Raw genomic sequence first — 20,960 nt, 5'->3', positions numbered from 1 at the left:
GGAGGTGGCGTGCAAAGGATAAGTCGAGTTTAAGAAAACGTAGGAGGGCTTAAGGATGATCTTGCTGGAGGAGGAGGAGGATGAGGAGGCGGAATGAAGGAGAGTGAAGGAGACAAGAGGAGGCGTGATGGAGGTGAGAAGTGACATCTTACACGGGGCCAACAGGTGTATATTCAACCCAGAGAGAGTGTGAGCCGACGTCCTCTTATGGTTCAGGTTATGTATTGCGTTGCGCTGAGCTGGAGTGAGGTGACAGGCAGGTGGAAGGACAGGTAGGCAGGCAAGCAGGCAGGTGGACAAGTATGCAGGTGTGCTCTCAAGGTAAAGGTAAAATATCCTGTTGTGCTGAGTAAGAGGGAGGTGACAGGTGGGCAGGTAGCCGGACAGGTATTAAGGAGTCATATGGTACAGGTGAAACAGTATGAGGCAAAGGCTAGACAGGTGAAGATGGAAGGTAGGTAAGTGAGGAGAGAGGCAAGAGCAAGGGCGTGGGTTTCATATCATTGTCCAGGTGAAGCATTACGACAGAGTGCAAAACAATTAGATATGAAGGCAGGCGGGCAAGTGAACAGGTAGGCAGGTAGGGAAGTAATAACGCTGGGAGTAAGAACTTGTAATAGAACAGCCACCAAGTATGAGAACGAGGAGATATATTGAAGGAAAGGTACTGGGGAAAGTAACATGCGTGAAAGTTAAAAAAAAAGTGAAAATGGAAGAGGTGAAAGTGGAAATGAAGGTGAAAACAATGATTAGGGTTAAGATGAAAACTGAAGGTGTGAAAATAGAAGACACGAAGGCGATAGCTGTGATGAAAAACGGGTAGTTGAAAGACAAGAAAATAAAAATAAAACAAGGAAAAAAGGAAAGAAAAAAAGAGAGATGTTGGCGGGTGATGTGAGGCTGCTGGTGGTGCAGGAGAAAGGAGATGAAGGAGGTGAAGGAGGTGTTGGAGGGGAACCGGTAATAAAGGAGGCATATACGAACTCTGTCCTGTCTCATCCCTCTTCGTCTCTCCCTCCCTCTGACTCTCTTCCTCTTTCTCCTCCTCCCTCCCTCTCTACCTTCCTTCCTCCATCGTCAGGCAGAGTGGCAGACACACGGCCCTGCTCACGTCTCCTTCATCTTACTTGACTCTTCCTTCCTTACTTCCTCCTTTCCTTCCTTCTTGTCTTCTATCCCTCCGCCTTTACTCCTGTCGTTCTTTCGCGTCATTGTTCGTTTCTTTTTTTTTCTTTTTATTCTGGCATCCTTTCCTTTCTCTTCTCCCTTCTTCCTTCTTTTCTTCCTTCCTTCCTTCCTTCCTTCCTTCCTTCTTTCTTCACCTATTTATTCACTTCATTTTGTCCTTCCTTAATTTCTTTATATTTCTTTCTCTCTCTTTTCTTTCCTTCCTTTCTTTCTTCCTTCCTTCCTTCCTTCCTTGCTTCCTTCCCTCTTTCCTTGCTTCCGTCTTTATATTTCTTTCTCTCTCCTTTCTTTCCTTCCTTCCTTTCTTCCTTCCTTTCTTCCTTCCATGCTTCCGTCCTTCCTTCATCACACCCTATACCTTCCTTCCACTCTTCCTTTCTCACCCACTTCTTTCTTACCTTCCTTTCTTTCTTCTTTCCTCCCTTCTTTACCGTCCTTTTCAGCTCCACTTTTTCTTCTAGTCAAAGTGGAACGTGTGGAGGCAATAGCGGCAACTCGTAATAATAGGCCTAATGTCGTTTTTCTGTTTCTGACATTGGTAAAGACTTAGAATCTGTCTCTGTAAAACGTTCCATTGATTTACACTCCATTTGGGCCTCGATTTCCTCCTCTATGTTTAAAATAAGCTGAGATAAAGATAGGTAATGATTTAATTCTTCTGAGTAAACTATAAAGGGTAGTATCGAGACCTCTTTTTTTTCTCCATAGGCCTATAGTGTGTTGCGAGAGTCTTGTTTTGATTTTGTTTTGTGTTTGGCCTGCTTCCTTTACCGTTTAAAAATCATACAAGTGCATCACAAGTCACAATCTCTCTGTCTAAAATGTTTAATATATCAACCGCTCATTCATGCTCTCAATATACTTCTAATACATTGAAAACATACAATACTACATCACGATCCAGAATGTCTAAAGGTAAAGCGTTTAACATATCATCCACTCCTCCAACCTCTCCAGAGCCTCTTAGTAAATATAAACCGTTAATAGTGATACATTGCAGCCATTCCCCAGCGCGTTCTATATTATGTACCTGTAAAATGATCCCCCAGTCTGTGGAGGACGTTGAACTATACGGATAAACTCACTCGTGAATAATACATGTACTGCGCCTGTTGTGTTCCCTTTGGAGTCTTATATCAAAGACAGGAACAGACAGACGGACAAGTCGAGGCCGTAAAACACATCCGAGTGTAATGTGTTGTCCGTTCCTCCGACTCGTCGTCCTTTGAAAAGATAAACATTACTGGCGGTGCGGAAATACTTTTTCTCTTTGCTCATTTGCTGTGACCGAGTGGAGTGAGTGAGCGAGTTAGAAACCGAGTGTGTGCGTGAGTGAGTGGAGTGAAGGATTTACCTCTGTACAGTCGGTCACACTAATCTGCTACGTGGCTGATTCTATTCTATGATTGCAAAATGATCAGTTGGTTTAGTAGTTAGTTTGTTTGATAGTTAGTTAGTTAGTTAGTTAGTTAGTTAGTAGTTAGTTAGTAGTTAGTAGTTAATTAGTAGTTAGTTAGATAGTTACTCCTGTCTTGTATTTTAATCTTTTGATATTTTCACACCATTTGATGCCGATACGGGCATCTCTTGGCAGCAAACAGGGAGTCGCGCATGACCGTCCTCCTGCCACAAGTACGGGCCTCTTTGTTTACATATTGGAGCAGACGACACCACACACACCAGCGAACGGACTACGCGTGTCTCGTAACTTTCAGTGAAATAAAGAAAAATGGCTAATGTTGGCTGGTCAAGAGGTGATAAAGCATCTCTGTGTGATATGTTAAGAGAAAACAGGTGCTTGTGGGACATCAAAGACTCATGTTGGTATTCTGCTTTTCTATTAGGGGTGTTACACGCCTCAACAGTTCGTGGCACTGGTCTCTGCTCAGCCGTATGAAGTTGCGAAAAGTCTCCTGATCCTCAAGGTTCAATTCCCTGACGAGTCTGTTGTATATGTTCTCGGTCTTTCGTTTTCGAAGCCAAGAGAGAGTCCAGAGACGTTCTCTTGGCAAATAATGAGCCAAAACACACAAATTGAGTCCAGTCGCAGAAAAACGGTTGCGGGACGGTGCCAGTGTAAGAAGCTCGTAGCCGAATCGACCGTGTGACTTGTGACATCGCTTGTGTGACACTGATTTTAGGAAACCAGTAAGTCATGAGGAAAGAGAGGAAGCGATGAGTCTTCTCCGCACAACAAGGCGCTCACAGTGAACCTCCACTCCACTCTTACCGTTTTTTCTTAACCCTTTAACTTTTGCTAAACCCAAGATGAAACCCATACCACATCTCGTTCCACATTTTCTTTCCTCACCCACCAAAAGCACACGCGCTAGCCCATACAACTTTCCCATTCGCCTTTTCTCCCTTCCACCGGTGCTTCCTGACGTAACCTCTCCCGGCTGTCCCCCACACACTCCGCCGACCCACCAATCCCCTTATCGCAAAGCCGCGTGGTCCGGGGCGATCCACCTCCATCCTTCCCTCTCTCTTGCTCCTCTAACAAGCCAAACTAATAGGCCGGAATCACACTAACAATAGACTCAGGGGAGCGGCAAGATTAAGTCCCTATCGGAAGAAATGAGACAGGATATAGCCGAGGAGGAGGAGGAGGAGGAGAAGGAGGAGGAGAAAGAAGGAGGGAGAGGAGAGAAAAAGAGAGGAACGTTCTTGTCCAAGGATAATGAGAGAACTGGGAAGGAAGGTAAAGGTGAGTAGGAAGAAGAGGAGGAGGAAGAAGGAGGAGGAAGGAGGTGGATGAGGAAGTCAGTATCCAGGGATATAAAGAGGACTGGAGAAGGTGGTTAAAGAAGAGGAGGAGGAGGAGGAGGAGGAGAGGGGAAAGGAAAGGAGGAAGGAGGTGGTTGAAGAAGATCATGAATGTAGAGAGGAGTGGGAAAGGTGGTAGTAGAGGATGAGGATGAGGAGGATGAGGAGGAGGATGAGGAGGAGGAGGAAAAAGAGACAATAGAGGAGAAGGAGGAGGAGGAGAAGGAGGAGGAGGAGGAGGAGGAGGAGAGTGAACGGGTAGTTTTTTTTTACAGCAAAGGAGACCGTTCAAGGGCAAAAAAAAAAAAAAAAGGAAACAATAATGAAAAAAAAAAAAAACCGCTACTCACTAATGCCGAAGGATAAGAGGAAGAACTGGGGATAAAGTTCAGAAGAAAAAAAAGAAGGAAGGAGGAGGAGGAAGGAGACACGAAAGAAGGCGTAAAAAGAGAAAGGGGATTGAATAGGCTTATGTCCATTATTACAGGGAGGGATTGAGTGCATTGAAGGGAGACAAGTTGAGCTTTGTCTTTTTTTCCTCCTCCTCCTCCTCCTCCTCCATTAATTAATCTTTCATTTTTCAGCCTCACTAGTAAACGTGCCTTATCTTATTCTCTCTCTCTCTCTCTCTCTCTCTCTCTCTCTCTCTCTCTCTCTTCTTTCTTTCTTTCTTTTTTTTTCTTTCTTTCACTCTATTTTTCTTTCTTTTCTTCCTTCTTCATTTTTTTCTTTTTCTTTCTTCTTTCCTATCTTTTTTTTTCTCTTTCTCTTTTCCTTTCTTTCTGTTTCTTTCTTCCTTTCTTTCATTCATTCATTCATTCACTCACTCATTCATTCTTTCTTTCTTTCTTTCTTTCTTTCTTTCTCTCTCACGGGGATCGTTCATCAGCGTGTAGTCTCGGGAGAGTTGGTAGTCCTGTATTATTAATTGTTTTCCTCAGGGTCCTTGCCTTCGTAACTGGGAGGATTTTGATCAATATCGAGGCAGAAATAGCCGAAGAAACAAAGAAAGAGAGATTAGAAATGAAAAAAATATCCCTCCAATGTTATGTGGGGTATTTTCATTTTTCTTTCTTTTCCTTTTTTTTTTCGCTTACACTTGATTCGTATATTCGCTCTCCTTCTCTGTTCTTGTTACCACTTACATTATTCTGATTTATTCGCTCTTTCGTTTGGATTTGAAAGTCGTTACGGGAAAGTGTGTGAAGATCAGGCGTGAAAGTCAAATGTGGCTCGAAGAGGAGGAGGAGGAGGAGGAGGAGGAGGAAGAGAAAGAGGAGGAGGAGGAGAGAAAGGGAAAGGATAAAGAACAAAGGGAAAAGTGAAGCAGAATGATGAGGGAGAAAGGGTAAGGGGGTCGAAAAGAAGGAAGAAGGAAGGAGAAAGAAGGGGAAAATTTGAGGAGGAGGAGGCGGAGAAGGAGGAGGAGGATACAATGGGCGTGTCAGAGAGGGGAAGGAAGGGGAGTGAGAGGGGAGGGAAGGGGAGGAAGGAGGAAGGGCGAATCCTGAACTCCACTTGAGCACGTGTGACCGACGGGGAGAGAAAGGAGTGTTTTTTTTCCCCTCTCGGCGAAAAGACAAAAAATATATAGGGCCTCAGTTCTCTTTGGTCCGGTCTAATATAAAAAAAAATCGAAGGAAGACAAACCAAGTGATACAGAACAGGCGAAATGATGAACAAAAGAGAATGAAAGAGAAACAAAAGACTAGCACCAGAGCACCAGATTCAGAAGCTTTTACAAACACACTCCCGCCGTGATTCCTGGCCCAGTGACTTCAACGTTCACGAGAGAGGGAGGGAAGGAGGCGCGGGGCGGGGACTCCACTACCAAGATCTCTAGCGACCTTGCCACTACTGACCTACTGCTGGGGGGGTGGTTGAGTCCTCTGACCTACTGACCTTCACTGGGGTCCTACTGAACTGCTGCCTTACTGATGGGGAAGGATTGGAAAGGGCTCACGGGTTCGAATCCCCACGTTACCACCTAAGATTTTTCAGTCACCGCCGAGTGGCCTCCAGAGGAAACCGTCCAAGTGAATCAAGAAGGAGTTCCGGGGGGCAGCATGGGCCGAGAAAAGATGGCGCCACTATAAAACACTTGCCTGCGCCATGAAGGGCCGGGGCCGACTACCATCCAGGCCCCTCAAGAAAACCTACCGGCGCTAAAGGCTGACACGTAAAAAAAAAAAAAAAAAAAAAAAAAAAAAAAAAACTTGCTACTGGAGTGGGACTTAATGATTTATTCTTATTGAGTATCTACTGAGCTTGTGCTAGGGTAGAAAAAGGGGTGGGGGAGTTACTGACCTCTTACAACTTGTGATAGGGACCTACTGACCTCTTGTTACTGGAGGATGGAGGACATACTAACCTTTTTCTACTAACTGGGACAGGGGAGACCTATTTGATCACCTACTGCTAAAAACTACTGAACTAATGCTGACCTACCTACTGCTTGGGATAGAAGGAGGAACCCACTGACATGCTGCTCTAGTTTAAAGGGGGGGGGGGGCGGAAACTATTGACTGACTAGCTGCTAAGGGGGAGGGAGCCTTGTATGTAGGTGGGGAGGGGGGGGGGGGACCTTCTACATACTGACTCTCTATTTTACGGAGGCTGACTTGCGGACTTTGTTGAGGGGGGGGGGGGGGATAACCTACCTACTGACTGATCTGCCCCTGCTTTGAGACGGACCTGGTGACGTAACTAATATTTGTGGGTGAGGCGAACTTTCTGGTGACCTTGACTGTGGCTGTGATGGTGCTGGATCATGGTGACTCAACCCTGTGTGTGTGTGTGTGTGTGTGTGTGTGTGTGTGTGTGTGTGTGTGTGTGTGTGTGTGTGTGTGTGTGCTCGTCATTCATGCTTCGTGAGTTGGCAGTTTATAGGAGGATAATATCATGAAGGTTGGCAATGTGGGCTTAAGGTTTGGGTTCTGTCTGTCTGTTTGTTTGTTTTTCTGTCTGTCTGTCTGTCTATCTGTCTGTCTGTTTGTCTGTCTTCCTGTCTGTCTGTTTTTTTTTTTTTTTTTTTTTTTGGGAGGAGAGGTGAAATACAGATGAAGGATGAGCATGAGTAGAAAGTTTGTCTGTCTGAGTGTGTGTGGATCTATCGTGAATTAGTAAAGAAACGGAAAAAAGTAGAAAAAGGAAAGAGAAGGCTAATAAAGAAAAAGCGGAGATACTTGTGTGAGTGAAGGAAAGGCTAAAGGATACGAGAAAGAAATGGAAGGAGATAAAGAAGATAATGATAAAAAAAACAAGGAAAATAAAAGGCGGATAGAGTATAGGCAAGAAGACCAGTTAAAAAGCTTCTTCTCCATCCTTCCCCTCCTTTACTTTTCCACCGGAGCTTAAGTTCTCTGGATACACAGCGACGCCACCAACACCTCAGCGCATTGAAGTACTAGTAAAAGAGACAGGTGTAGGTGGTAATGAATGGGGAGGGTGGTGGAGAAGATAAAAGGGTGTAGGGACAGTAAAAGTTTTAGTGGTGGTGGTGGTGGAGGTGGTGGAGGTGTTGAGAATGTTGGTGTTGATGGTTGAGGTGGTAAATGGTAGCTAGGGTGGTGTTAGGTGATGGTTAGCGGGTGGAATGTAAGACGGGGTGCAAAAAAGAAAGGAAATAAAAGAGAACATACGAAAAATAAGTTAAAAGAGAGAATGAAAGCGCAAAAAAAAATGAGTGTAGGGAAAAGACAAAAAAAAAAAAAAGAGGAGACAAGCAACTTTAAGGAACGGGGGGTGGGGGGGGAGGGGGGAAAGGGGGGTAGAGATTATTTGTTTGAAGTGATTAATTGCTGAATAAGACCTCTTCCCCCCTCCCCCCAACCTTCTCCTTCCCTTCTTCACTATCTTCCTATTCCTCCCCAATATCTCTGCTTCCACTTCATCACTGTCTCTCCGTTTGTGTGTGTGTGTGTGTGTGTGTGTGTGTGTGTGTGTGTGTGTGTGTGTGTGTGTGTGTTTGTTTTAACGGGTCCAGTTCCTCATAATCACACAAAAAAACAGTCTAGTCTGAACTCATATCATTCGTCTTCCTTCTCCTTCCTCTCTTTGCTCTTAGTCATCCATCCTCCTCTCTCCCTCCTTTTCCTCCCTCTCCTTCCCCTCCTTACCTCCTTCTCCCCCCTATCCTTCCTCTTATTACTCTCCTCACCTTGCACCTTTCTCTCTCTCCCCCACTCGGCCTTCTCGCTTCCCGCCCGCTTATTAAATCTCGCTGTTCATTGCCTTTTAATTCAGTACCGCCTCTCGGAGCTCATAAGGGGGGAAGCACGATAGTGAGTTGTGTGTTTATTTGTTGGCCCCCCGAGAATGACAACACTTCAAAGATATGTGTGTTTGTCTGTACGTGTGAGGGCGAGGGGGACGAGGTTGTGTGTAATTCACCATGGCCTGATTACGTGTTGGACTCGTGTGTGTGTGTACTTGTGTATGTGTGTGTATGTGTGTGTGTGTGTGTGTGTGTGTGTGTGTGTGTGTGTGTGTGTGTGTGTGTGTGTGTGTGTGTGTGTGTGTGTGTGTTTACGTCTTTTTAAATGTCTGTGTTTGTGTTTCTTTGTCTGTGCCTGTCTGTCTCTCTGTGTTTGTTTCTTTCATTCATTCATTCTTTCTTTCTTTCTTTTTTTCTGTCTTTTTCATGTTTCTTTTCTTTTTCTTTTTCTCCATCTTTCTTGCTATTTTTCTTTCTTTCTTTCTGTTTTTCTTTCTTTCTTTCATTAATTTTTCTTTCTTTCCGTCTTTTTTTTCTTTCTATTTTTAATTATTTTCCTTTTAAATATTTCTCTCCCCCACAGAACTAGGTCACGTCCGTCCACCCTTTATCTTCTCCTTTCTCTTTTCTCTCTGAATGGACGAGGGTGAGGCGGAGGGAGAGGGTTCGTTGCTCATCAAAGTATACACATAGTAGTAAAACACACACACACACACACACACACACACACACGTCACCCGCTTCCCTTCATGTGTTAGATCAATATTTACGTGATAATTGGAAACATGTCGAGTCCTGTGGCCTAGTTTCTCTCTCTCTCTCTCTCTCTCTCTCTCTCTCTCTCTCTCTCTCTCTCTCTCTCTCTCTCTCTCTCTCTGTAGGGTGATGAATTATAGGTAAAATAAAGAGAGGGGAAGCAGGAAGGGATGGTGGTGGTGGTGGTGGTGGTGGTGATATGTGTTGTGATGGTGATGACTAGTGGTGAGAGGGCGAGAATAGTGGTGGTGATGGTGGAGGTGGAGGTGTAATAGATGAATGAATGGGTGATGAAGGGGGTGGTGGATGACATTGGGAGGGATTTGGGTGGTGGAGGTTGTGGAGGTGGCAGAATGGGTGGAGGTTCGTCGTCGCCCTCTCCTACTGCATTTCCCTTCCTACTTACCTTCCACTCCCCCCCCCCCTCTTCTTCCCTTCCTCCCTCTTTCCTAAAAAAAATAAAATAAAAGAGTGGAGGTGATGAAAAGGGGTGGGGTGGGGGGGGTAGTGGGAGGAGTTGCATCTTCATTCCTCTTCTTCCTTAACACCATCTTCCCTTCACCATCACTCACTATCTTCATCCCTTCCTCCTTTCTTCCGGTGCAACAGTTACCGCTCTATCCTCTTTAACTTCCCTCCTCTTTTTTTTCTTTTTTTTTCTTTCCCTTCCGTCCGTTACCTCCCTTTCTCGAACCGCGGATAAACTTCTCCAACGCGGCATAATTCCTTTTAATTAACACTCTCTTGCCCCTCATTATCCTCGCCTTGCCTCTCATTACCTCTTAGTAGTGTTTTAACGGCTTTTTTTTCACTCACTCTCTCGCTACTTTATATTTACTTTTTTTTAATCTTTTTCTCTGTTTTTGGTATATTTGCTTTTTCGCCTCTCCTTAATTTTTCTCCTCCTACTGCTTTTCATTTCCGTTTTTTTCCCCTCCTTTTCCTTTTTTTTCTCCTCCTCCTCCTTCTCCTTTTGCTTTATTTTTATTTACTTCTCTCTCCCCAGTCTATCGCATCCTTCCTTTCTCTTCCCTCGCTCTTCCTCCTCTTCCTCCATTATTGCTTCCTCTTTTCTTCTCCCTTGCTAACTACTCTTCCTTCGCCTCCTTTCCTTGTTTTCTCCCCCTCCTCCTCCTCCTCCTCCTCCTTTTTATTTTTCTTTATTTTCTTATCTCTGTTCACCCATCCTCCATTTCACTTCCTCCCCTGTTCCTTCTCCCTCCTAATTGCTTCCTCTTCTCTTCTCCTCTTCTATCTTCTTTTTTTATCTCCTCCCTTTTCCTTTTGTATTGTATTATTTTTGTTTACTTTTCTTTCCACGATCCATCGCATCCTCCACTTCACTCCCTCCCCTCTTCCTTCTCCCTCCTAATTGCTTCCTCCTCTCTTCTCCCCTGCTATCTTCCTTTTTTTATCTTCTCCCTAATCCTTGTTGCATTAAGCTGTTTTCCTTCCTGTCTCCTTTGCTTTCCTCAACCCTTGTCTACTCGCATATTTTCCTCCTCCTCCTCCTCGTCCTCCTCCTCGTCCTGAGACAACCTTAATCTCCTTTCCTTGCGCTCTCTCTCTCTCTCTCTCTCTCTCTCTCTCTCTCTCTCTCTCTCTCTCTCTCTCTCTCTCTCCCTCCTACCTGAGCCAGAACACCTGCAGAAGGAGTAGGAGTAGGAGTAGGAGTAGTAGGAGGAGGAGGCAGGTGATGGTGCCCTTTAGCGTCATATGAGCATGTAAATCCTTAAGTGGTGGGAGCGGCGGCGTGTTGGGTCTTATGTCTGTCTGTCCAGGGCGGCGGTGGGGGGGGGGGGTGCTGAAGGGAGGCGCAAGGGGAAGGGGCGCAAGGAAGGGGGCGCGGTGGACTGAGCTCGCATACATTCTTATCGGTTATTCCCTGGGGCGGCGTGAGTGGGTTGGTTTATATGAGGGTGAGGGGGGAGGAGAGGTGTGTTTGCAGGGGGGTAGGGGGTGGGGATGTCAGCGTGTGTGTGTTTATGGTTATTTGTTTGTGTGTTTGTGTGTGTGTGTGTGTGTGTGTGTGTGTGTGCCAGTGTGTGTGATTGTGTTCTGGGAGATGCATGTGTGTGCTAATACTGTTACAACCTCTACTACTACTACTACTACTACTACTATTACTACTACTACTACTACTACTACTACTACTGCTACTACTACCACCTTAACAGCAAAACCACCACCATCATCACCACCACCACCACAATAATTACATCTTCCACACTGTACAAACAACACCAACAATAATATCAACAACAATAACGTCACGAAAACCCACATTTATATCCCATTACACCTGTACGTGCGCGGCATCCACACCTGCCCTCTTGATCTGCATTCACGGCCGCCTCTTAGGGAGAATTGGGCTCAACAGGTGCCGTGCGTGCCTCGCTCTCCCAACGCGGCACCTGCCCCCGCCTATAACAGGTATGAGAGGCAGACAAATGAGAGAGTCAACGACAGTACAAAAAACAACAACAACAACAACAACAACTTACAGAGCCTACGAGTCTACGAAAAGCCTATAGAGCCTACGCGTCTACAAAAAGCCTACAAAGGAAAGTGCCAGAAGTAACTAATTTAGGTTCGTGGTGTTTTGATATTCTCCTCTTGAAAGCATTAAGGCCGTAGGAAGGAGGAATTAGAGACGAAAACTACTCCATATTTTACTAGTGAAAGGTATACATGAATGAAGATCCTGGTTAATTCTTGTATTTTGAAGTTGGACAGCATAAGAATGTGCTGGTGTTGAAAGCGGTCAGCGAGTTCGTAGGGTGTGGGTGGGTAAGGGAGGGGGTGTACGCATGGAGTTTACAAGTTGAGAAGAGCAGATGGGATAAAAATAACGATAAAAGACAGCAAGGGAAACAACACTTCGACCGGAATTTGATGAGTAGAGGACAGTCAGAAAGAGGTGGGGAGCTATTCAGGCGAAAATCCTTTGCCTCTACCCTGCCCATAGGAGCTGTATGGATCAATCCCTTTTTATTTTTGTTTATTTTCTTATCCCTGTTCATCCCATCCTCCATTTCACTTCCTTCCCTGTTCCTTCTCCCTCCTAATTGCTTCCTCGTCTCTTCTCCTCTTCTATCTTCCTTTTTATTTATCTCCCCCCTTCTCCTTTTGTTTTGTATTATTTTTGTTTACTTTTCTTTCCACGATCCATCCCATCCTCCATTTCACTTCCGCGGGATGCATAATTGGTTACACTAGATACACGAAACACCACCTTATACCGTAATTAGAAAAATCAACCACCGCAAAATCAGACGCAACTAACATCTGTACTAGAATCGAAAATCAGTCGGCAACTATGTCATTTAAAACCCACCACTACTAAACTGACGTAACATAAATCTCTACTGAAATAAAGTCAGCGGCATCAACTTAACCATAATCCTTAGAAAACAATAAACCAGAAATTTCATTGTAGAAGCGCTGTTATCTTAGAACATATTATGGTCACCTACAAAAGAAAGTCTACAAAAGAAAGTACCAGAAGTAATGAATTTAGGTTCGTGGTGTTTAGATATTCTCCTCTTTATTATTATTATTATTTTGGTTAACTTTTGGGGTATTTCTCCACGCCATATATAAAACAGTAAGTACATAAATAGGACGAAACTAATTTACTGTTTGGTATTATTTTGGTTAACTCTTGGGGTGTTTCTCCACGCCATAAATAAAACAGTAAGTAATAGGACGAAACTAATTTACTGGTCCGAATAAAGTCGCAAACCCTGTCCGCCATGCATCCTCTTAAGGTCGCAGGAGAAACTTAAGAGAAAATAGCGTGCCACAGTCCGCCGCTGAACGCGATTGTGGAGAAAAATTGGCTTTAAATTGGATTGCGCCTTCGCTTTAGTGGACCGTCTGGTGGAGACTAAAGAGGTGGGCGAGGCGGGTCCGAACACGGCAATGCAATGAAGGAGAAAACATTTCCCCGAGCCACCGCAGCCTGGCCCGTAAACTCCCATTATAGTTATAAGGCGAATGAGCACGGAGAGTATTTACGTTTATATGAAAAATGAGAAAGATAACTGCGGTCGGACAATATGTGAAAAACGAGAAAGATAAATTCCATAGGACACAGCGTTGCCAAATTATCGTACACATCGCAATGCATTTTCGTAGTTTCTGACCAATAACTATAGCAAAAACAAACAAACAAACATCAATAAATAGGAGTTTTAACGCTAACTTCAATTTTCTATCGTTATTTGTGTAGGTACGAGAGTCTGAGGCTTAAAAGTTATAAAGACGATGTGGTGAATACGATAATCTGGCAACGCTGATAGGACAGTATGTGAAAAACGAGAAAGATGACTGCGGTAGGGCAATGAAAACACATAAACTAACTCCCATAAGAAGAGTAACGGTGGGGAGCTTCAAGACACCTCTCAATCCGAAACTAATCTCTCTTTTGGCCACTCATTCCTATTTTCTTTGTAGGAGCAGTGTTTGGCAGGCTTTATCTATTTATTTATTTTGTGTCCTTGAGCTGCTTCCTTTACTGTAAAAAAGAAGGATGGATAATGGACTGTAACGGAGTAAGAAGAACGATCAGTGAGTGGTATTTATGTATCTATATGTTCGAAATGAAAATAAAAGAACCATAACTTTGCCGTGCGAATGATCAAACAAGAACTCGAGGGCTTTGCTGAAGAGAGAGAGAAGAAAAAACTAAAAAATAAACAGGAAAACGACAGCCAATAAAGGTTTTCTCTGTACTTCTATCTATCTATCTGTCAGTCGGTGTAGGTCTGCTATTGACACACGTCCTCTGCCACAAAAGACTCGAGTTTGGAGAGAAAATACAGGGCCGCGTCAGTCAGTCACTCCGCCCCTTTGTCGACTGTCACCTGTCCGTCCGTTTGCCTACCTGTGTTTCGGACGTGAGCTCTTTTATACAAGATCAAACGAGGATACAACATACATACACACACACACGAAGTAGTAGTAGTAGTAGTAGTAGAAGTATTAGTATTAGTAGTACTAGTAGTAGTAGCAGGAGGAGGTCGTGGGCGAGGATAAAGGTGGGGAAGCAGCCTCTCGTGGGACGGGATTGAAGAGGAAAGAATGGGAGGCTGAGGGGCGGTGGTGCTGTGGTGGTGGTGGAGGGTTGACGGCGGGTACAGGGCGGAGGAGGAGGAGGAGGAAGACGAGAGAGAGAGAGAGAGAGAGAGAGAGAGAGAGAGAGAGAGAGAGAGAGAGAGAGAGAGAGAGAGAGAAGGGGACAGGAAGGAAGGGATAGAGAGGAATAAGAAAAGAAGAAAAAAATAGTTACGGAGACGATAAAGTAAACGGGAGTACGTACTGCAGTGAAGGTAAATCTGGAGAAGAAATAAAGAATCGAGTTTGAGGGGAATGTGAATAGAAGTTCCCAGAGAAGATGAAGAAGAGAAAGAAGATAGAGAAGAAAATAAAGGAGGCGTACAAAGAGCAAGAGTAAAATAAAAACGACAAGGATAAGTAAGGAGGCGGAAAAAGAAAAAAAAAGAAAGAAAATGAAGAAGGAGTCGGATAAAAAGCAAGAGTATTAACAAAAACAAGATGAATAATTGAAAAAAAAATAACCAAAATCAAGACGAAAAAGAGTAAAACCAGAGGACGAAAAAGCCTTTACCGACCAATGTAAAACTTGAATAGAAATAACAACAATAAACAAACACACACAAAAAACAACAACACTACAATCAACAGTACCACAAAAGTAAACCACTAACAAACTCAAAATCGTAGAACCTTCACAACGAACCTCAAAATAATAAACACCTTCCTGCCGCAAAAACCCACGAAACTCTTAATATGCAAACAACGGCCCGCGAACCCTTACTCTATACAGCAGCAGCCAGCGGGAAGAAAAGGCAGGATGCGCCGAAAGAAGGTAATGGGCGGAAAGAAAGAAAGGCGAGGCGAGGTGAGTGGGAGAGGATGAGGGAAATGCCAGCACAATCAGGAGGGAGGAAAAGTGTTGAGTGGTATTAAGGGCGAGCGAGGAGGAGGAGGAGGAGGTGGTGGTGGTGGTGGTGGTGGCGCTCGTAAGGGGAACTAAAAGGAAAAAAGCATGGGAAGTAGCTACGCAAGGGTACACAAGGATACTAAAGGATAAAGGGAGACAACAAGAGGAGGAGGGAAAGGAGGAGATGAGGGTGATGCTTTTAAGGGAAAGTAAAAAGGAAAACATGGAGAAGTTGCTTCACAAGGATACATATAGATACAAAAGGGAATACAAAACGACACTACAGTCACGCATCGTTGCCAGATTATCGTACTCAGAGCCTCGTATTTACCGGTTTCTGAGCCATAGCTATTGCCATAAAGCACCAATAATTAACCATTTTAACGATAACTATATATAAAGGCAGTTATTGGGGTCGAGGAGGCAGTTTTGGGGTTGGAAATCGGCAAACACAAGAGGCAGAGTACGACAATCTGGCAACGTTGACTACACTGGGCATAGTAAAGGCGGTGTCACACTAGCACTTTTTCCGTCGATTAATGCGATTTCCGTCGATTTTTCATCGTTCCGCATGAACTTATCGCATGAATTTGTCAGACGATCAGGATCGTTTCCGCCTGCAAATTTCCGCCTTTGTTTACATTTCCAAAACCAAGACCGAGACTTTCCGCGTGGCTTCAACCTGTCTCAAACGCTCTCCTGCAGTGACAGCCTTCCTCATCCTGGTGTCACTTCTGGCAATAAGAGGTGTCACTAACTCCAGAAGTCTGTGGTACTGGCTCTTGTCCAACCTGATCCAATTCTTCAGAGTCTCATGATCCTCTAAACTCAGCTCTTTTAACAGCCTGAGGTACACACTTTCTCTTTCCCGACGAGCCAACCATGAGCGCATCCATGCACGCTTTTTGGCTTGTTCAGCTCGTCTCACAATACACAGTATTAGGTTCAGAGCAGCGTATCTTTGCCGTAGCGTGGACTCCATGTTTGTTTACATTCCTTGGTCTGTGCCGACGGAAAGTTTCAGACGAAACACCGTTTGTGTGTGACAGGCCGCAGCCAAGATATCGACGATTTTCAGAAAAACGACGGAAAAAGTTGACGGAAAAAGTGCTAGTGTGACACCGCCTTAACCAAAGATTGAGTTTTTCGCCAACTTCCCTCCCCTTCCGTTATCTGTCTAACCTTCATTTAAAACTTTCAATCGTTTTTGCATCAACTGCATTATTAATTATCTGCTTATTAATTTGTTTCCCTCTATTCATTACCCTGTTCATGGACCAGTTTTTATTTATTCCCTTAATGAAGCTGAATTTATCAAGCTCACACCCAGTGCTACTTGTCTTAACCTCTCATTTTTTCATAAGTGCTTTATATATATTGCCCTTGTCAATCCCTGTAACCAACTTGAAGCTCCAAATGTAAATCTCTCTCTCTCTCTCTCTCTCTCTCTCTCTCTCTCTCTCTCCACGGCTACATTTCTGTACTTGGATCATTGACAATTTTCTTTCTGTAAAAAGAGAACGAATACTGAACATCATTAGCGAGAGGGATCCTAATCAGTGCCCACCCTCCCGCCCACTAATAATTTCTAACTTTCAAGTAGCCCCTATTAATTTAAACAACATGGTCCTTGAAAAATCTTTGAAGCCTCAGCGCTGACAAGTGTCTCGTGCGCCGAGTTGCGTGAGGCAAGCCAAGCACGGCTGCCAACACTTCCGTATGTGCCCCAGCAGGAAGCCCTCACGCGTACACTCCCACAAAAGAAAATCAGACATATAAACTAATAACAACTATATTTAAAGGGACAATACAACAGGGAATAATGTACGTTCATGATGAAAGTGATTGTGACAGGCGTTGGCAGACGGGCAAGGTCACCGAGGTCGCATGCTGTCACTGCCTATCAGCCGTCAGTGTGGCTCGGGCGGCGGGCGGCGGGATAGTATGTCATGTGCTATGTTGCTCTGTGTGTCGGTTAGTGTGTTGTATGGGCATGGTGTGTCCACCGCGGCGTGACGTAGGAACATAAGACACTTGTGAACCCTTAGAGCAGTATGAAAACCATCGGGAACGCCGTGGTAGTCGGGGACAGTCGGTGCAGACAATGTTTTGGCGCAGGGAGGCATTGGGAGCGGTGGGGCACAGCTGACGCGGCGATAACCCTGTTCCCGCGACGCCAGGAGGCACGGCGGCATGGTGAGTGTTGGAGGGGTGGCTGCTGTGGCTTAATTCTGTCTGTGTGTTGTTTTTAGTTTTCTAATGTTATTTGCGGATGGTGTGTTTCTCATATTGTTTAGGGATGGTGAGTGTTGTAATGAGTTCTGTGGTGTTTATGTTGTTTACGGTGTGGCGTCGAGTCTCGTCCCCTTGATTTAGTCCGTCCGCCTTGTTTACATACACACAGGGGTGGATGAATTTCGGCACGGTACTGTGTCTTTTGTCGACTGCTTGTCATACATGGGGCGCAGGTTATCTCATTTATCACATTTACCGACATACCGGGTAGGCGGTGGCCGAAGTGATAGCGTACTGGACCCACATTCGCCGCGTGATGGACGACGCGGGTTCGAATCCTCACGCTACCACTCGGATTTTTCAGTCACCGCCGAGTGGCTTAAAACTACCCACATGCTGTCCTGAAGACCACCCATCAACCCGGACTCTAGAGGAAGCCGTCCAAGCGAATCAAGAACGAGTTCCGGGGGGCAGCATGAGCCAATGCAAGATGGCGCCACTATAAACACTCGCCTGCGCCAGAACGGGCTGGGCAGACCATCAGGCCCCACCTGGAAGAAGCCTTGGGCCGACCATCAGGCCCCACCGGGAAGATGCCTACCGGCGCAATAGGCAACAACGTAAAAAACAAAAACAAAAACAAAAAAAACAAGGGGCGCAGGAACAAACTTTCATATTTGAAGCATTTTTCAAATTCAAAACATACGTTATCCCTTACTTTTATAAAAAAAAAAAATAAACTTGGGTGGGACAATGTCGGTAAATGTGATAATTAAAACCTGCACCCTTTTTATGTCGGTAAATGTGACAAGTGAGACAACCTGCACCCCTTGCATGACAACCAGTCGACAATAAATACGGTACCGTGCCGAAATTCATCCACTCCTGTGTGTATGTAAATAAAGCGAGATGACTAAAACAAGGGTACGAGACGACGCCACAACAGATGGTGAGTGTTGGAAGCGTGGCTGCTGTGGCTTTGTTCTGTCGGTGTTGTTTTGAGGGTTGCTATGTAGTTCACGGATGGTGTGTGTGCGTGTTTTACTTTTTTTGATAAGAGCAGCTAATCGCCGTTCGTGCTGGGTAGCCTAAGAAACTTGATACTTATCACGGTACGACATAATTACATGTTACGATACAGCTCACACATGTAATGATTTGAAGAAATTCATGATTGAACTTTTCCACATTATGATGAGTTACATGGCTAATTTTGATACTGATATCGAGTTTACGATGCACAATTTTTTTTACTATTGAAGAATAATAGAAATAAACGCTTGTTATAGGTGTCATTATGTCAAAGGTTAGCAAACAGATTTTCGTGGCGTTATCACAATCTAACGGTGACTTTGTAAATAATGAATTACACAACTCTCTCTCTCTCTCTCTCTCTCTCTCTCTCTCTCTCTCTCTCTCTCTCTCTCTCTCTCTCTCTCTCTCTCTCTCTCTCTCTCTCTCTCTCTATCTCACTGTGTGTGTGTGTGTGTGTGTGTGTGTGTGTGTGTGTGTGTGTGTGTGTGTGTTGCAACTCTGTGAGGACTCAGTCTGCATTATAAAAGTAGTTCACGAAGATGTTCTTATTGAGCATTGAGTCATTTTTAATCCCATGTTTCTGAGGCAGGCACGCTGAGCACGGGGAGAAAATAAGTCGAGGTGTTTTCAGACAAGATTTAGTGGCACACCTGCTTGATGGGCACACCTGCTAGGTGTGACAATTAATATTCACTACCCAGCGAGCACCGGTATAGCCCCCCGCAGGTGTGTGCCACACCTGCGGGGGGCTATACCGGTGCTCGCTGGGTAGTGAATATTAATTTTGTATGAGATGTTCTAAATATAGAACTTTATTGGCACTTTTCTTTCGCCTCCTGCCAAATGTTTCCTCAGGTGTTCGATGTCTTCGTTGATTACCGTATGTTTTAACTTGATAAAACAGTTCGTTGATTTTGTGTAGAATGTATTTGTTCTTATTTTTTCTTAAGTTTTCACTAATTTTTACGCATTTTTACGCATTAGTTTACCTTCGTGCACTCCTACTACATATCTATTTTATTCTTAATTTTTTTATCCGCTCATGTAAACTCTTCTTCCTCATCCTCTCGCAGAAATAGGCCAGACCCGCCTGTGATTAAATTCATTCCGAACTCGAAAACGAATAAGCTGCTTACACACCTTACGCTCGCACGCACGCACGCACGCACGCACGCACGCGCACACACACACACACACACACACACACACACACACACACACACACACACACACACACACACACACACACCATTCTGGGTGTTCGGAAATATTGTTCCACTTCGAATTTGCATGAAATATTGCCATACTTTTCAGTTTGTTTGAAGAAATAATACTAATCCATATGTTTCAGGAATTTCAATATTGCCAATATGGAAAGCTGTGAAGCTGTTACAAATAGCTCGAAAATAGAATTACTAAATAGACGAGAATGGATATTGTTACCACGCGATTGCATGGCGGTGGGCTGTTGCAGCGGAACTGTTCGTAACTATATATATATATATATATATATATATATATATATATATATATATATATATATATATATATATATATATATATATATATATATATATATATATATATATATATATATATATATATATATATATATATATTTATATATATATATATATATATATAGATATATATAGATATATATAGATATATATAGATATATATATAGAGAGAGAGAGAGAGAGAGAGAGAGAGAGAGAGAGAGAGAGAGAGAGAGAGAGAGAGAGAGAGAGAGAGAGAGAATATGTAATGATATGAATAGGTTTTGTTCGAAATGCCTCTTATCATAACTATATAAATAAACACACACACAAAAAGAAGATTATTTAGAGTGTGTTTTTGGTTGGCAGAGACAGGGGTGTTCAGGATTTTCCTTTACCGGTATGTGTTCATAGATTCCATTCTTAAGTAGACTATAGTACTGAGTGGGATTTATATCAATGTTAAGAAAAAATAAAATGTGTGTGTGTGTGTGTGTGTGTGTGTGTGTGTGTGTGTGTGTGTGTGTGTGTGTGTGTGTGTGTGTGTGTGTGTACGTAGACTTTTTCAATTGATTTACCTTTCCTAACTTTCTTTACCTCCATTTCCGAGTTGTTTCCCCGCAATCAGACCCACCTGAGAGAGAGAGAGAGAGAGAGAGAGAGAGAGGGGGGGGGGAGCCGATTTTGAGAACGAAGACTACAAAGAAGAGGAGGAGGAGGAGGAGAAGGAAGCTGCCTTAAACTTGTGTCCCGTAAACCCATTTCAATCACTGGGAGAAAACTTGTGGGGAGTCCAGTCTTGCCTCCCTCCCTCACTACCTCACTTAAAGTCACCGCCTCCACTTTGCTTTCGGCCTGAGTGGAAGGGAACTGAGGGAAATTTGCCGCACGTCTGATGGCATTAAAGTTAAAAGAAGATCTGAGATGTGATGACTGTCTGAGTCTACCTGTACAATTTCCATGCAGGTGTATATATTCATGGGGAAGCTTATAGTGCATTCGTAAAAGGTAGTAAGCTATATTTTTTTTGTAGTAATGGCGGTGTTTGGGGTGATGGTGGTGATGGTGATCTTAGTGTTTATGGTTTATGGCTAGTGAAGATTGTGGTGGTTATGGTTGTTGCACTAATTGTTGGGGTGGTGATAATGGTTTTGAAGTTAGTGTTAGTGGTGATGGTGGTGGTTGAGGTGGTCGTGGTGGTGATCGTAGTGGTCGTAGTGGTGATTAAGGGTGGTATTGGAGGTAGTGATGGTGGTGTTGATATTGGTTATGCTAGTGGTGATGGTGGTTATGCAGA

The 20,960-nt window shown here is 44.0% G+C and overlaps 1 protein-coding gene across 2 annotated transcripts in view; it reads left to right on the top strand.

Moving 5' to 3' along the window:
* The window catches only part of LOC126995645 (uncharacterized), a 157,432-nt gene that overhangs the window by 35,737 nt on the left and 100,735 nt on the right, over positions 1-20,960 (top strand). Inside the window, exon 1 of one of the 2 annotated variants that reach the window (XM_050855384.1) lies at positions 16,803-17,090. The exons of the other annotated variant lie outside the window; for it this stretch is intronic. The gene's annotated coding sequence lies outside the window, so the exon portion shown is untranslated. Of the gene's footprint in view, positions 1-16,802; positions 17,091-20,960 lie in introns of those variants that run through there. 2 annotated transcript variants of the gene reach the window in all.

Source organism: Eriocheir sinensis, chromosome 8 (assembly GCF_024679095.1).
Source record: "Eriocheir sinensis breed Jianghai 21 chromosome 8, ASM2467909v1, whole genome shotgun sequence".
NCBI classification, from domain to species: domain Eukaryota; kingdom Metazoa; phylum Arthropoda; class Malacostraca; order Decapoda; family Varunidae; genus Eriocheir; species Eriocheir sinensis.
This window is presented reverse-complemented; position numbering and strand designations above follow the sequence as displayed.